The sequence below is a fragment of the Idiotropiscis lumnitzeri genome, chromosome 1 (genome assembly GCF_059441095.1).
Source record: "Idiotropiscis lumnitzeri isolate Australia: NSW breed Sydney's pygmy pipehorse chromosome 1, RoL_Ilum_1.0, whole genome shotgun sequence".
NCBI lineage: Eukaryota > Metazoa > Chordata > Actinopteri > Syngnathiformes > Syngnathidae > Idiotropiscis > Idiotropiscis lumnitzeri.
Window position 1 is genome coordinate 21,234,040 of NC_142391.1, and position 16,771 is coordinate 21,250,810.

Below are 16,771 nucleotides of genomic sequence, written 5' to 3' on the forward strand. Positions count from 1 at the left end.
CCATTGAAAAACTTCATTTGTTGTTTTTGTGCTCAGTCCAAAGCCTTGTAGAATATATAAGCATTATTTTGGCACAGTCTTGTGGCATCTTGGTGCTCATAAACTATGTAGAAGTGAGATGAGTGACCCCATATAGTGCTTTGCCGCCAACATGCGGCATCTAAAGGCAGTTATTCACCTTTTTAGGAGGTTGTCAATTATTAGTGCATTTTTGCTACTCACAACAGGGGAACGGTGTGGGAGGGGTTCAAAGTAGGTGAAGAATTGCGGTCCTCATCCTTAATGCTCCATGTCGCCGATCAATGCTGTTTTTTTTGTTTGTTTTTTTGTTTTGTTTTTTAATAAAACTGAGATCTCAAATTAGCCAAAAAAAGATCTCATTTAAATCCTGTCATGGATGTCTAATATAGTAACAAGCCAATTTTGAGAAAGTAAGGAAAGCAAAATTCATCAGAAAAATGTATACTCAAGTTGAGTATACGGATACCTGAAAATTTATTGACTGTAAGAACAGTAACAAAGTACGTGTGCTTTGTGACTTCCCATCGCTTGCATGCCATCGCTGCACTAATTCAACAAGAAACGGAAGGCAAACCGCATTTTGTCCGGGAACACGCTTGACGGTGAACGTATGACTTGCAGATGGAGCCGTCGTCCGTTTCTTTTACGCCATCGCTGTGCAGATGAGCCAGAGATGAAGCGGTCTTAACGGCTCACAGATGCCGGATGCGCCTGTGCGCAGACAGGTATCCACTGTGACAAGTCTGAAACACATGCGTGGTAAAAATGTTGGTTTAAAAAAAAAAGAAAGAAAAAACACACTCACTGCTTGTGTGTTTCATGCTGTTTGGTCCCATTCCAGAAAAAGACACAACTCAATCACAAAGTCGGAGCACTTGTTTAGCAGAGATTTTTACAAGAGGTGCAGTGGCTCACTATATCTAGCAGATGTTGATTGCAAATCATGTTAGTTGTTTAAGAAATGTGCAAAAGCTCAGTTCAGGAATGACCTACCTCCTTTGTCCCATCTGCTTTATGAGGATTTATTTTATTTTTTTCATTGGCCAACGGGGCGCTCACCCTGTGAATTATGCCTAGCGACATGAGAGCAGGAAACACATCGGGGCTGATTTACTAAGATCCCAAATAGCAGGCGCAAAATTGTGTGTACTCACAAGTGTAAAAGTGCTGGCGACCGCCTTATTTCAAAGAGGCTTTTACGTCCTAGATGTAGTTCTGTTCATTTTTACAATTAAAGATTTGGGAGAGCGCCAAAAGCGCAAAACCAACTTTGAAGTGATGGAATGTGTCATTGGAAGAAGCAAACAAACATTTGGGGACATACTTATCTTTATACTTGACCAAATCTTCTCGCGGGCCAGATTAAACCTGTTTGCAGGCCAGATCTGGCCTGCGGGCCATATGTTTGACACCCCTGTCCTTGACGTACTCAAATTTACCACAATACTCTTGAATCTATTTACAACTCCATAAAAGTTACCTCCAAAATAGAACTTTGTGTTTCGGGTTAGTGTTAGGGCTGTCGCATAAAGCGCTAATTTTAACACATTAATTTATGATGTCCTTCTACCACCAATGCCGTAAAGCGCACCACTGAAATGCCTTTGTAAAGTCACTGTAAACATGACATTGAAGTTTACACAGTATTGTCTCAAAACAACGTCGCCTCACATGTCGGCAATTAGCACCCAAATTGTTGCAGATTTCCTGTCTAGAGCCCACATAACGCTACGCACATGCTACGCTAAATCACTACGCACGCTCTGGTGTTCTCCCGACAGTCCATATTTCTTTCGTAAGATCACGGCGGCCCGGGACGGTAATATTAAACAGCACGCTTTAACCATGAATGGCAGAACACCTGCAGCACAGGCGTTCACTACAAAGGCGGGTTTCCGCCTGACAGCGCTTCCTCTCTTCCCCCGGCCTCCCGCCTGACCCCTGCTCCATCTTGGAAAAAGATCTCAGGCAGACGAGTCGGAGAGAGTCGCTCGGTCGACCAGACAGCGCTCCCGCGGGAACGCTCGGCGACGGGAGGCGTGCAGGCGCGCACCTGCCCCGTAAATCTAGCCAGGGCTTCCCTTTCATGAGAAATAACAAACGGCGGTCGAGGAGGGAGAAATCTAAGGTGACCGCGGCAGATGAGCCGTGAAGTGTGTGACCTCATGTACACGTTTGGATCAGCACACATGAATACAGATGCTCACAAATGCCACGTTCGCTTGCTAGTTCTTAAGGTTGCAAAAGGGTGGGAAGTTTACTGAAAATGTTGCTCAATTTTCATGGGAATTAATGATTTGGGGAATATTCCAGATTGTCATACAAAGACAATAATAGAAGTGATAATCGTGGGTATATTTTCTCCCACTGTATTGAAATTCCTACAGCTGGGCAGTCTGTCCTGGGGGCGTAACAGTCCGGCCCTGCGGCCCAGCCGGGCACCCATTTTTGAGCCGGGGGCCGGGGGTTGACAATTAAAAAAAAAAAAAGGGTTCGATTAACAAAGGCCAGAGGTCGATTTTAGTCTGACCCACGAATCGGCCCTCGTGCATGTGATGAACCTACTCGTGAAATGGATAAATGGCAAAAATTGCCCCAGAACGTGTCTCTAGCGCCACGACCAACTGTTTGTGTATGAAGAGACGTGAGACAGCAGCGTGTGTTCAAGTGTGCCTTTACTTCCTTATTCTGCCATCATGTAACACCTGCTACTGGGGCATACCCTTACAAGAAGGGGGGGGGGCAATACCACAATCCCTATAACACCAACAGGGCGTACTTACTTGCATTGTGCACATTCATGGAGAAGATGAAAGAAGAAAGAGGACCTTTGCTTTCTGTAGGCGTAAAAATCTGAAATGAAGAGGTTGCGATTCGATACTTGAAAACAAAGACAAGGCTGAAAGTACGTCCTTTCATTTTCATTCTTCTTCTAGTGGAATTACATCCAATATAAACAAGAGATGGACCCAAATAGTTAGTTGCACAAAATAAATCAACATGAATAGCAGGAACGCCAACCTGGAACTTGCAATGGCGGGCGACGGTTTATTTCCCAGCACTGCCTTAAAACGCCTCACTTTGTTGCCGAAAGGTGATCGCGTCCCTGCAACAAGTCAATCCACGCACAAAGTAACCATTAGACACCTACTGTACCGTTTCCCACTCGCCCCCGCACGCTCTTTTGTGCTCGGATCACTGCAAACCTCAAAGGGCCCCGGAATTTTACAGCCGGCCAATCCCCTCTAAAAGTATGACACCACTTAAAAGAAATGCTCGCTAAACAAACACTACTTAAACACGCTGGGCCAGACGACAATTGCCCCCACTCCTTCGCGGGGATTGGCTAATCCCTGAAACACGGGCCTGTGACTAATGGCGGAATTTAGCAAGAAATCGGCTCCGGTTTCAGCCGGGCGCTTATCGAGCCCAAGGACGCGGATGGCTCGGGCCCGTGATGAATGAGCGGCGGGGATCATGTCGTCTTTCACTGTTGCTTTTGTGCAGGTGATAATGAAACGTGTCAGAGAAGCATGTAACGAGCCCTTTTTTTTGCAACAACAACAAGGGAAAAAAAAAACGAAATAAGACGTTCTGTCAGAGATGCCGAGCGTGCATGGCGGCTGTTTTTCTTGCTGGGCGAGGCCGCACGTCCGTATGAAAGTAGCTTGTGTCGACCTGCTGGGCTGCAGTGTACTTTGCTAAAAAAACAAGAAATCAATCAGGATCACTGCGATGGTGCACTAAAGCAAAACGTCTCCGTTGTCCGTGGATCTTTTTTTTTTTTTTTTTTTTTTAATCAAATTTTACATCTATTGTGGCATATTTTGTATAATAGTTGGGAAGTTCTTCAAATGGTTCTCTTTATTTATAATCTTTGTTCTGTTTTGTCTGTTCTATTATTTCACTTTTTCTAACATTTTGTATTCTCTCAGATTTTTTTTAAAGAAATAGTTTGGTATTTATCTATGTGCGTATATATTTTTTGTGTATTTTTTTTCCATGTGTGAATTAGTCATCTAATATATGTGTATTTTTTCAATGTTCAGATTATTTTAATTTGATTCATTTTGTCTGTTTTTCCAGTTTTGAATAGTTTAGTATTTTTCTTAATTCTCCTGAAAAAGGTTTTTATTTTTCAACTACTTTGTTTTATTTGTCAAGTTTTTGCATAAAGTACTACATTATAGTATTTGCCAGTATTTGGGGGGTTTTTGATTTCTTTTACCAATGTCCTGGTAATACTAACAATCTCGCTCATTTTAGTCACTATAAACCAGTAGTGATTTTGCGTATATGTTCCTGATATGTAAACTGCATTTTCTCTTTTTCATTTGGCGTATTGCAGTGTACTGCCAACAATAATTTATTTATAAATAAAGTCCAAATCACCCAAAGTCCTTCCCACAAAAACTTTTCCATTAATGCCAGACTTTGTGTTTCTCTCTTACATTCCAAAAATAATCCTGCATTGTATTGCCAATGGCTCAATGCTTGTGTGTATTTACTTGCAGATTAGGACGTCAAGAGTATTTTTACGGTCATTTGCATCCTTAAATGACCTCAGTCGACTTTGTTTTCTCAGACGTGAACTACAGCAATGATTGAATGGTGCGCTTACTGTTTCAACTGGAGTGCAAACGTCTTGAAAATGGAGCAGAATAATGAAACTCTGAGCTCTTACGATAAGTGCCCGAACAGTTGCACACATACCAGTAGAAACAATTAGTCATTTCCCATATGAATTTAAATTATATATGATTTGAATGCTAACATAGTAAGGGCACACTGGCTAACAACAAGCATCTACTATACATAGTGGTGTTATTAGCGCTTATATTACGGAAATCAGAACGCAAACTTCTGCGCCAAATCTAGACAGACCGTATAACTATACTGACAAGCATATATTCTTTATCGTCTGCGAAGATTAGTGTAGTGAAGTTATAATGAAAGAAATGAAACACTTTTGTGTGTCCATCTATGGGGTGAAAATATGGAACCGAATAAATGTGCAATTTCAACATCCAAGCATAAATCAGTTAATTAATAAATAAAAAACTAAATATAGGTAAGTGGATAGGCTAGGTAAGCATAGGGTATGGAATTAGCTATCGCATTTTGATGTTTTTTTGTAAAGAAGGTTTTAAAGCCAATTCTAAATGTCATATGAGTAGTTCACTGTTATAGGAAAATAAGATTTGTGTATTTTTTTTATTTATTGTGCCATACTTTAATTTTATTTCTTTGCATGTTCAAACTAAAATTATGAAAAAAAAAGTCAAAGTAATAACGTAATATTACTCTCGTTCTGAGAAGCCAATAGAGGAGTTGAGCCTCCAGTACTGTATATTCGTATGTCTGTCTTAAAGGTGGAGTATATAACACATTTTTGTTAAAAATAAAAGGAGTAATTTCCGCCTAAAATGCTGCTACATGTATGCTCTTAGACTACAGGGGGCAGTGTAGAACATCTAATTAAAGTTGATTACTAGAAGAAGAACACTAAAAAAAAAATAATAATAAAAATAATAAATGAACTTTTCTTTAACCAAACTTTATTCACAACATAAATTTACAGGAACAATGCAAAATATAATGTTAAATTGTTTATATGCATATAATAAAATAAATGAAAGCAAATAATCCAGAAGTGGATAACTTGAAAGTACTTCTTGGTTGTCCACATGATGATGTGAACAATTTGGGCCAATTGGACGGCCCTCATTTGGGGCGTGGTTGCGGAAATTTAGTAATTTTATGATTCATTGATTATGAAACGAGCGTTACACTGCCCGAAGAGGCCAAGGAATGCGCAGCCGAATGAGTAACACAGCTGAAAGAGAAAATGTGATAAACTTTTTAAGTGTATTTAATCGTGTCATTACTCAAACCAACCCGGCCCGGCCCGCTGGTCATTTGGTACCGGCAGAGCGTATACATCCCAATCAATAATATACCCATCACTTCTGTATTTAGAATGAAGTGAGACAATGAGGATGTCATTACTTCCTTTTTTTTTTTTTTTTTTAGCTCAACCTAAACATGTCAGGTCACGCATGTTGAATCACTTGGCATGGTGAGGGAACTTTCCTTTAAAAAAAAAAAATGGAAAGAAAGAAAGCCGCAGAGGATAAGCCATTAGTGGCAACTCTATCCTCCGTCTTGATTTGTCATTGCTCGTGAAAGGAAATAGTGGCCACTGAGCTCTATGAACAAGCAAAGCATAACATTTGCTCTCTTGTGGTTTTCAGGGAAAAGCAAACGATCCCAGAGCCCGGCTTGACGGGCTCGCGCTCGACCTCCCCGTGAACCGCTCGTTAATGATTATATCCTTGATATATGCGGCTACATATGGTAAATGAGCGCGCACTTATGGGGAAGCCGCAGGGGCCTTGTTATGCTATTTGGGCTGTTTTCTTACGGCTTTAAGGATGTCCACCTGTTTCCCGTTAAGTCCCGGCGGAGCGTCGCGGTGAAGTGGGAAAATGGGAAAAAGTAGCGCAAAGTTTCTTACAGTCATTTGGGTTCAAAGACTCCAGGAAGCCTCCTGCTGTGTTCGCTTCTGGGCTATGCCATGTAACCCACTGTATGATTCATCATTAAAAAAAAAAAATCCAATTCAGAGTCTAATGTATAAAAAAGAAGGATTTTATTTTTCATTTAATGTTTTCTATTCAATAATTAATTTTGTCTGAAGGCAGCAGACTTGGGTCAGTCAGTGAAAACTAAACATGGTACATCAGCTGTGATGCTGCATGCAAATCGAATAAGCTGTTGACAGAATTCAAGCTAGCCCAAAGTGTGAATGCTTTTAAATCCAAGTTAAAGTTGTTGTGAAGTGTGTTCACTGCAAAAAAAAAGTTTCCCAAATCAATTATTTTCACATAAATAAAGCCAACTTGCATTGCCTTTCAATTTGAATATATCTATTTAAATCATCACCAACATCACCAACATTAAATTCGAGTCATGTAGTAGGTCTATGTTCAGGCGTGGGCAAACTACGGCCCGGGGGCCGCATGCGACCCGTTAAGCATTTTAATCCGGCCCGCTGAACTTGAAAAAAATTAAATGAATAAACCTTGTTAATGTTTTATTTTCAAAATACTGTGTTTTTTCAAAGGCAAATGTATTGTTGTAATGCTAATGTTCACTTTCATTTAAAATTTAATGTATTTTTTTTCTCTGATGAGGTGGTTACCAAAACACTCCACCCATCTGCTCCTGGTCCGGCCCCTCTGTCAAATTTTAGAACCCATTGTGGCCCGCCAATCAAAAAGTTTGCCCACCCCTGGCATGTTCATGAAAAAGAAAACAAGATCATTGTCACCAAATGTTTACTGCAGCACAAGTGACATACCTCACACTTAAGTTTCATCCCCTCCATATTGTTTTTAATGCTCTTAAAGATTAAATGCAAATGTTTTGTAGCAAAAAGTTAAATACAGTCGACCACAACATAGTCAACATTGTTTTAATATAACGGGGCACGGCTGCAACTGAACTGTACGTACACGTACTACTAGAACAGGGATGGGCAACTAGCGGCCCCTTGATGAATTCCACCACCCCAACCACCTATTTAAAAAAAAAAAAGAAAAGAAAAGAATAAAATGTTAAAAGATAAAAAATAATCCCAATTATTATTATTTTTGTATTCCATGAATATGCAACTCTGTGGGAATTGAACTGCAAATATGTTGTGGTTGAGTTTAGTTTTAAGTTGTAATATTACTAATGTCTTCATTGTGGATACATTGGGTCTTATACTGCCCTATTATTATAAAGTGGGTCGGCCTAATATTTTTTTGCAGATTTGAAATCATATGCAGGACAAACGTGGGATTTAATTCCTATGCAAATTTTGAGTGAGTTTATTTTTGTGAGAAAAAAAATATACAAAATGAGTTGGATGCTGTTGGATTGATGTTCAGCAATTTTGTGCCGTCCTTGAATGGTCATTTTTATGCAAATGAAACCTTTGAACTGGGGGAATGCCTTTTGCTTGTTGGGTTAAGATTGTGGCTCTTTTATACATGCAAGAAAATATATTCTGAAAAAGAATACATTTTACGAGCAGGTATTTTCATCCTACACCTGTTTAGGAAGTGCGTGGCCCTCTGTGGCCCTCCAGTAGCACTGATGAAAAATTGTGACCTCCCTCAAGCATTTAAGTTGTCCATCCCTGAACAAGAGTAACGTAACTCCTTGTACTTACAATTATATCACTGCTGCTCTTCATTGACTTTTGATCCATCCCACCCCCCCACGAGATTTGAATTTGATCTCCAGATTGTCTGACTTTGGGGGCAGCGCAATGTAGCGCTTCAGCTGTATCGTATCTCCAGTTGCCAAAAAGGCCCAATGACTTATTTAGTCAGATATGTGGGGGTTGCTCCACATGTGCGGACCACGAGGTCCACCCACCGGTGCCCTGCAATGGATGACACCAAAGAGAACCTGTCATCTCTCCCTGACATTTACCCACACAATGAAACCTTGGTGTTCACAAGGTGTCGTCTTAACCCCCCCAAATCCCTCCATGGCCGCGCCGCTCCTGGCCGTCGTCCAGGGGCCTGTCTACATTTCACTGAGGGACTTCTTTGGGCGCCCAGCAATTTGCCTGAACAAACTTATCCCAGCTGTGCTCTGGAAAAGGCATCAGCGCGACAATTCCAGGCATGTCGGCCCCATTTTCAAAAGCAGGGAGGTGATTCTCTTCTTATTCGAGTAAAAATAGCAACGCCTCCCGAGGAAGGCGTGTGAGCATCAAGATGAATGGCGCGGTAATTCGAGGCTTTGAATGTCATAAAAACAACACAAAATCCAGGTTGTCGTAAATAACTTGGCCTCCACCAGATGGAACAGGTATTTTGTCTTTTGAAGGCAATCCAGGTATCGCGGTTTTCTTTGAAAGAAAGACAAAAAAAAAAAAAAACATGTGGAAGCCTCCAAAATACGAGGGTGACATCACGCGGGAGTAACGAGACAAGGAAGGGGAATAGCGAGGAGGGATTTTCTCAGGTGCCAATTGAAGAGAAGAAAAAGTGCAGTTGTAATGAGATTAGATTACAATGACACGTTTAAAATACATCCAAAAAAATACCAATTGGGAAAAAAATATTTCAACTTGCATACCGTGTATATGTCACTTAAAAAAATAATCTTCAACCCTTTGAAAAGGGAATAGATTTGATTTGATTTAAAAAGACATAGCAGTGCCAAAAGATATATCTATTTTGATTCTTTGTCATGTTACATTTGTGTCTGTATCTTCCAATCGACTTTTTTGTTTTTGCGCTTTCAACTCAGCGGCTTTGAACTTGGTGGTGCAGAGTGGTCGTGTTCCGAAACGAACGGGTAATCTAGGCGTGCCTAATAATGTGGCAAGTCAGCGCTTATTTACATCAAACATTGCACCGCCGTCACTTGTTTGAGGGCAAACTGTGATGAAAAGAAAAAAGCTTGTTGCATAAACACCATGCAAATTCATTTCATTTCAGGACTAAAATACACGACTCCAGGAATTATTTTGCTCACCAAAACAGCAGCATGTGTGCCGACTCTGAAAAATTGAGGTGCTGGGTGGATTTAATGAGTGACGTATGCCTCAAAATCAAATATATTCATACAAAAATCCCCATGGGTTTTTATTTTTTATAAATATGTATAAACGCACGTTAGAACTGCTGGGTTCCAATTATGACAAAAATATTATTTTCTGTAGAAATAGTAAATTGAGATTATCTGCATCTATTGATCTATCTGTCTAATCAGTAGTTTATTATGTGTTGCACGGTCAGATTAATATTGTCCGTGTGAAATTTGACACATGATTGTGAGCATGTGAGGCTCAAAGCAGAAGAACTTGTGGCTGCAAGAGAGCTGAGACGTTGCTTGTTCAAACATGCTTTTCATTTATTTGACAAAGAAAGTTCTCCTTCACAAATGCGGAAAACCAATTTGGTCGCTGTCAACTCAAATGCAGTGGAATCTTTTGTGCAATGTGGGCTCAAAAAGTGGAACATAAAAGCAAGAATCACTCTGAGCTTTGAATTTTTGATATTTATGTTCTCATTCATTTTGCCAAAGTCGTTGCAATTGTAAAGGATGGCCACATGATTAGGGATAGCAAGGACGACCGCAGCAGGTTATTGCGCACGCAACATCCCCACGGCTCCTATTCCAAAGCACATTTTACTACTAAAGTTTGCCCCGTCTGACTCTAATATTATCGTTCCGCTCTCGTTTGTACTCGTCTTTATCGATGTTATCAGTTGGCAGCGACAGTCTTGAGGCGACGTGCATCAGCGGCAGTAAGTCACGCTATCCATTCAAATGCCATCGAGGCGTCCTTTTGAAAAGTCATGCAAATCACGCCGAGCCAAAGTGATACTTTGTCCGCCCTTGCTCTTCGCTTTTAGCTGGATTAATCGCGGACCTGCACAGTATTTCTGTGACACTTTATTTGTTGGTGTTGAAGCATTGGCATGAACTCAACACTTACGGCCCCAAAGGGTGAGGAAGCACTTTGGAGAGCAGAAAGTTTGGTGGGTGAAAGTGCTCCAGCAGCTGGAACTTATGGGATTGTTCATTGAATATAACCTATTGTGGATTCAAAATCCTTGATTTTCAATTTCAACTTGATTTTGTCCCGTATGCTAAAATACTAATATGCAAATGTTGCCGTAGCTCAGTGATTCTCAATTAAATTCTGTTAGTCCCCACCCAGCTAGAAAAAAACAATTTGCGCCCCCACCCTACCAGCTACTCTCCGCCACAACTATAAATAATAGCATCGTTGCAAAACAAAGCTACACCGTAGAGTTAATACTCGCTGCGCACATTAGGCAATGAGGGCACCACTGCCAACTACTGGACTGGGTGTGCAATTACACTTTACTGTAGCACGGCGGAAAAAAAGCATGTCCCCCAGGCTCATCAGCATTGCACTACTTTTACTTGAAAATTCTTTGCAATAAAATTGACAACTTTCGATCACAAAAATGTAACGTTTGGAATGATTAATATATTCTGTAAAAACAAAAATCTTCCCAAAAGACTAAACACAAATTGGTAACACATTTCTATGAGTTTAGGAAATGGCAAAGGTTTATTGAAATTTAAAGTGATAAACTATTAAACATAAATTTAAAAACGGCACACAAGAAGTTAAAAAAAAACAATTTGCACTCATGTACAAAGTACAAACATTATTTCAATTTCATTAAAAACCTAAAGATTCATTATTCTTTAAACGCTCTTATCATCGTATCCTCTTTCAAAGCACTCGATGTTTGAACTTTTCCAAATGCATACATGATGGTAGAATTGTTATTCCTTCATTTATTTTGGCCTATCTGTGTTTACTTTTTTTCCCCTCGAGCCTGCCTGGTCATTCATGGCCCGGGTCGACCTCGGTGGTGGCGGCCGAATCAAAACAACACGGCTGCCGCAGGTGTCGGCGTCGAACGAGTAGCCATCGTCCTGCGGCCGCCAGCAAAGCGTGATATGATCGCGCTCGTCCATCAAAATGTTAACACACTCTCGCTTAAATAAAGCCCCCCCAGCACCCAAAAAAACTGTTTTTTTTATCTCCATTGTTCAAATGTGTTCTGCTGGTTTCTAACAGTCGCCCATCGCTGGAAATCCTCCCAAAATACCCTCATGCTGCTCACAGCGGCACAAAGATGACTCACTTCTGGGAGTCCAACAATCTTCTGGGTTGCTCAGGCTACGAGCATTAAGCCCAAAACAAAGATTTCTGTTTTAAAATAACAAAAAGCTGTTGTTGTGTCAATTCATTTGACTTGATTCAATACAGATGTTTTTTTTTCACGGAAATTTGTCTGTCATACTACAGCGCCTCAACCTGATCCAGCAACTCCTTTAGTTTGTGATGTACATTCCAGCAAAAAAAAATAAAAATCACCTGAAATGAAAGACAGACCAGTCCAAAGATGCTGAGCAGGCGTAAATGAACGCAGTACAGGGAGGACACACACAAAAAAAAAACTTCGTTTGAAGACATGCGATTTGATTTACAGCTCGCTCCATCCTCGTTCTACAAATGTGAGAAAGATGGCGGCCATTTTGAGCGCACTTGTTGTGCCTGCGAGGTGGAACCATATGAACGTGGCCCCCCCTCCCCACTCTGTGATTGACAGCCTATTTGCACATATGAAAGATGGCTACTTTATTCGAGTGCGTGTGCGTGTGTGTGTTTGTGTTATCAGGAGGTAACCTACACTCTCCCTCACCAAGCAGCCATGTTAATGAGAATCGAGGAGCTTCATTTAGACAAATGTAGTGCTCTGCCGCCAGCTTGTGATTTCGTGGTGTAAACTAAGAGGCTGCATTAAGGCAAAATGAGTGCTTCGACACATCCTGTGGCATCTTAATGTTATAAAGAAGTCAGTTGAGGCACTTTGAGAGCTTTCTTTGTATCTTGCGATTTTAGCATCACAGTAACTTATTTGGCCCATTTTTTACCCAAGTGAATGTTTTTTTTTTTTTTTTTCAAATGAGCTACATCATGAAACAACGCTAAACCTCACAGTGTTTGCTGACCCATTCAAATGTATTCTGAGGTGCAAATGCTGCCGCGTGACCGACGTAAAAGAATGAAGACGTGCCGGATTTTTCAAAGGTGGTGAGGGAATCGTCATCCCATCACAAAAAAAAAAAAAAGTCCAAAGTTTGCCAGCTTTGACATCCAAACGAGGAAAAAGTGAAGGCATGCATCCAAAAAGGCGGCAGATTTTCCGCCCGGGATGGCAGGTTAGCCACGGTCCCAGCAGCAGGTGACTGGAAGGGGGTCACCATGTGGTCATGATGGGGGGGGGCTAAGGTGGAGGGGAGGGGGTGGGGCAACAACTGGGAGACATCACAAGTGTTTTCTCTCAAGTCAAGGTGTCGTTTCACACTCTGGAATCTTCCATCTGACAGCACACGATTGATTTGCAAGAAGCGGACTGCTACAATGATGCGCCGGCACCTGTATCACATTTACGCCGTTTTGCCGCTCATTAGCGTAACATTGTTGCAGCTTCATTGAAGTTACTTCCCACCAATGAAAAAACAGCTGTCTGCAAATTTTGCCAGACCAAAAGTTGAAATGTTTTTTCCCCAAAAAAAAATGCCCCAGATTTACAATCTTATTGTTGGACAGTGACAATGGAGGCCATGTGTCTAAAAAAATGTGTCTGAATATTAAACAAAATATTTTTAATTCATTTAAGAAATCGTGAGAACAAATTGCAGACAAAAAAACCCCACAAATGTTATTGTAACAATTTTTTTCCAGAAATTTTGCAACAATATTTTCACTGGAATTATTTTTATGATTTTTTTTGTTTTTTTTGCATTAAGTTTTTAGTTAAACCCGTCATTATCAGTGGTAGAAACCAATGATGATGGTCTAAAGACGTATCATCACGGTTTTTAAATTATTATTTTGTACTTATATATGTACTCATACATTTAGTATTTACATTAATAGTGATTGGCAACATTTCAACGTTCAAAACCCTTGAGGATGAACATCTGCCGAGGCCTGAGAACTGGCCTTGATCGACGAAAGCCGTAAATGTCAGTCGGCACAAGTCGTAAATGATGCGAGTACAGATGTCTAACGTTTGCTTTGACATGTTTGTTTCCCTCCTTGGAGTCCAAAAACTAACAACTCGAGGCAAATGTACTCCCACTCACTAATAATGTATATATACACCCCTAATTAATATATGTATATACATATATATATATATATATATACATATTTATATATAAATAAATAATGGGTTTATTTTAAACACTGTTATTATTGATATTTGTCAGCCAGTCAGTCGATTTGTATTGTTTGTTAGCATTAAGCTAAACATGTAATTCAAGTCACCACTGTATCTGTTTTCAAATAGAGTGAGTAAAACAAAGAAGTAGTCAGAAATTGAAATTTTAAAAATAAAGTGCAGTACTTAAGTAGAGTACCGAAGTTTTTGTACTCGATTACTTGGTCCGGCTGCAAGCGGGCAGCGAATGTTTCGCATTAGCCGTGCGAAACACCTCCTTTCCCCGAGATTCGCTTTTACAAGCGAGAAACTGGATATTTCATATTTCATTCTGCTTTGTGGACGTCAGTGCACATGCGAGTGGCGAACCCGCAGGCCGCCCCCCAACCCTCTTTGATCACCCACTGTCCCTCCCCCACCGCGACTAATTGCGGGGCGGAGAACAAATGAAAGGAATATCGGGCCATTTCATGGGAATAGGCTGCCCGCCGCTAGCGGAATTAGCCTCTTTCCGCGCAGGCGATAACTTCATGCTGCGACGTTCGGGGATGTTAACGGTTTACTTTATCGTCACCGTGACAACATAAGGTCACGAGGTCCCAAAATGTTGGAGCAAGGCCAGTAATGGGTCACTTTTTATTAGCTCTTGTGTCTTAAGGCTTTTATATTGTTCGTTTGGCTAACTAAATGGATTTTAGGATGAAGAAATTAAGTCATTTCAGGATTGTGATTTTTCAGTTTCCCTCCTAACTACATTTATCTCAAAATTCAAACCTTACCCACAACTAAACTTTGTAAATTGTGTTGTTGCGATGATTGAGTGATTTCTTGTCTCTCCTTTTTTTTTTTTTTTACTTTTTTGAAAAGTCTATTTACTATTTATCTCCATTCTACAACACTTTTCGAATCGAATTATAGTAAAATACTCGAGAAGCCTTAAAATGGGTGATGGTAATAATTTTTGGGGGAGGGTCTTTTACACTTAACATGTAATTTGACTACATTGTCGCAGAAATGTTTGGGAAAAAAAAAATGTCAATTATGTTTTTGACTACATGATGCTTTTTATTATCATTTCTGGAGATTGCAAAAGGATATTTTCATTGTTCGTAATGAATTCTACTGGAACATTGCGAAAACTCACTTGGTAAAACCATACTTTAATGTAATCCGATAAAATAATATTGGTACTCTTGATGTATTTGTTCGGAAGCTTTTTTACTCTGATTCAGGTTTTTTTTTTTTGTCCAAAATTCTATAAAATGGGATTGATTCCAAATTTTGTTCCGCTAACAAAATTTATCATCTAAAATGATTCCAGTATTTTGGCATTATTATATCCGAAATTGTCTTAAACGGTTTGGACACGTCCATTTCTTTTCAGTGTGACAAAGTTGGCCCGCGCAAGAGCAACGTGTCGTTGTCGTTGTCTTTATTGATGTTTAGCGAGACAGGTGTCGCGCGCTCGTTGACCTCTCAAAGCTGTGTACGCAAAAACAAAGGAGAAAACACAAACACGTGTGCTATCTGTTTAGCAGATGTCCACCCCGACTGTCGGGGTGCCACCCCAAATCAACTTCTTTCAGCTATTCTCTTAACACTTGGTTCAGATGAAAATATGATATGATTTCTTTGGAATGTCCCAGCTCCCGGCCGTCCGGCAGGTAAAATTGAGGACAAACAGGTTGCCATAATGCCAGCGGTGTGCTGCGTGTGTGTTTGTATTCCACACACGACTCACTCCTCGCGGTTTCAACGTACGGTCAGGCGACAAACGCTGCTGTCATGGAAACAATTCAAGCAGCCAAACTGTCGCTGCCTAGCCAGCCGCTTTGTAGACCTGCGCCGTTGCCAAAAATCCACCTGCCTGGTTTGCAGCTGATGATGGAAAATACCTTTTAGCGTCGCTAATTACATTGGTGCCTTGTTGAATTTGTTCCGTAACTTATTGCACAAATCAGCTTTCCTTTTTTATTAGGCATAAATGGTACTCTATAATATTTTATGTTTTAATTTGACGTAATTATGTGCAATTTAATGAATGAAACCGTTTGTGAACTTTAATATCATGCTGCAATTTATTGTGCTGCTCCGTCTGATGTGCTCCGCTTGGCCACCGGGAGGCACTACTGTATCATATGCGCCATATAAATAAAGTTGTATTGAAAATGTCAACATACATTTGAGTAATTTTGGTAAGGTTTTTATAGGTCTTCTCTGCTTTGCTCTTGAATGTCGTAAAAGATGTGTTTGTAAACGCTTGTAGGTGTTGTGTATTTATTTGCGTGAAGCACATTGAGTTGCCTCGTGTATGAACTGTGCTATTGTAATAAAATTGCCTTGCATTGCGATGTCTTTCTTTTTCAGTTTTCAGAGCAGGTTTGTAAGTTGTTTTTTTTATAACTTTTTGTGTTGTTTAAATTCCTCTTACAGCTATACAGTAATAACAAAATAAATAATTCAACCTCAAAAACTCATATTAATTTACAAAGATGAAAACCAATGGCATTTTTGCTATAATTATGCTTTGTTTTAGTTTGTTTTAAAATGTTTTTTCTCCAGTGTAATAAATCTGATATTGTTTATTGTAGCGCGCATTAATTAATTCCTTGCGTTTCTCCCCCAAGAAAACATCGGAAGACAACATTCAAAAAATCATTGCATAATCACCAGCATTGTATTGCGAAAAGGAAGAGCAATTTCAAAATTGTTCAGCCCGAGTCTGTACATAATTTGTAATAGATCATGCTAGCGATGTTTTTCGTAAGGCATTGCCCTACAATTGAGTCGAGCTCATTTTCCTCAACAATTGGCCACCTGTTGATTTCAGCGAGGATTTTGAGACTCATTCACTGCCAGTCCAATTCAAATGGATCTTTGACGTCCATGGCCGTAAATGGCAGCGAATGAATGAAGGCAACTGATTGACTTCGAGCCGTAATTGAACTCCATTGTCGACA

The 16,771-nt window shown here is 40.1% G+C and overlaps 1 protein-coding gene across 1 annotated transcript in view; it reads left to right on the forward strand.

Annotated features, from left to right (window-relative positions):
* LOC148343659 (cilia- and flagella-associated protein 157-like) overlaps positions 1 to 16,771 on the forward strand; it is a 114,020-nt gene that overhangs the window by 5,780 nt on the left and 91,469 nt on the right. Inside the window, exon 4 of the mRNA XM_088302889.1 lies at positions 643 to 746. The gene's annotated coding sequence lies outside the window, so the exon portion shown is untranslated. The remainder of the gene's footprint in view (positions 1 to 642; positions 747 to 16,771) is intronic.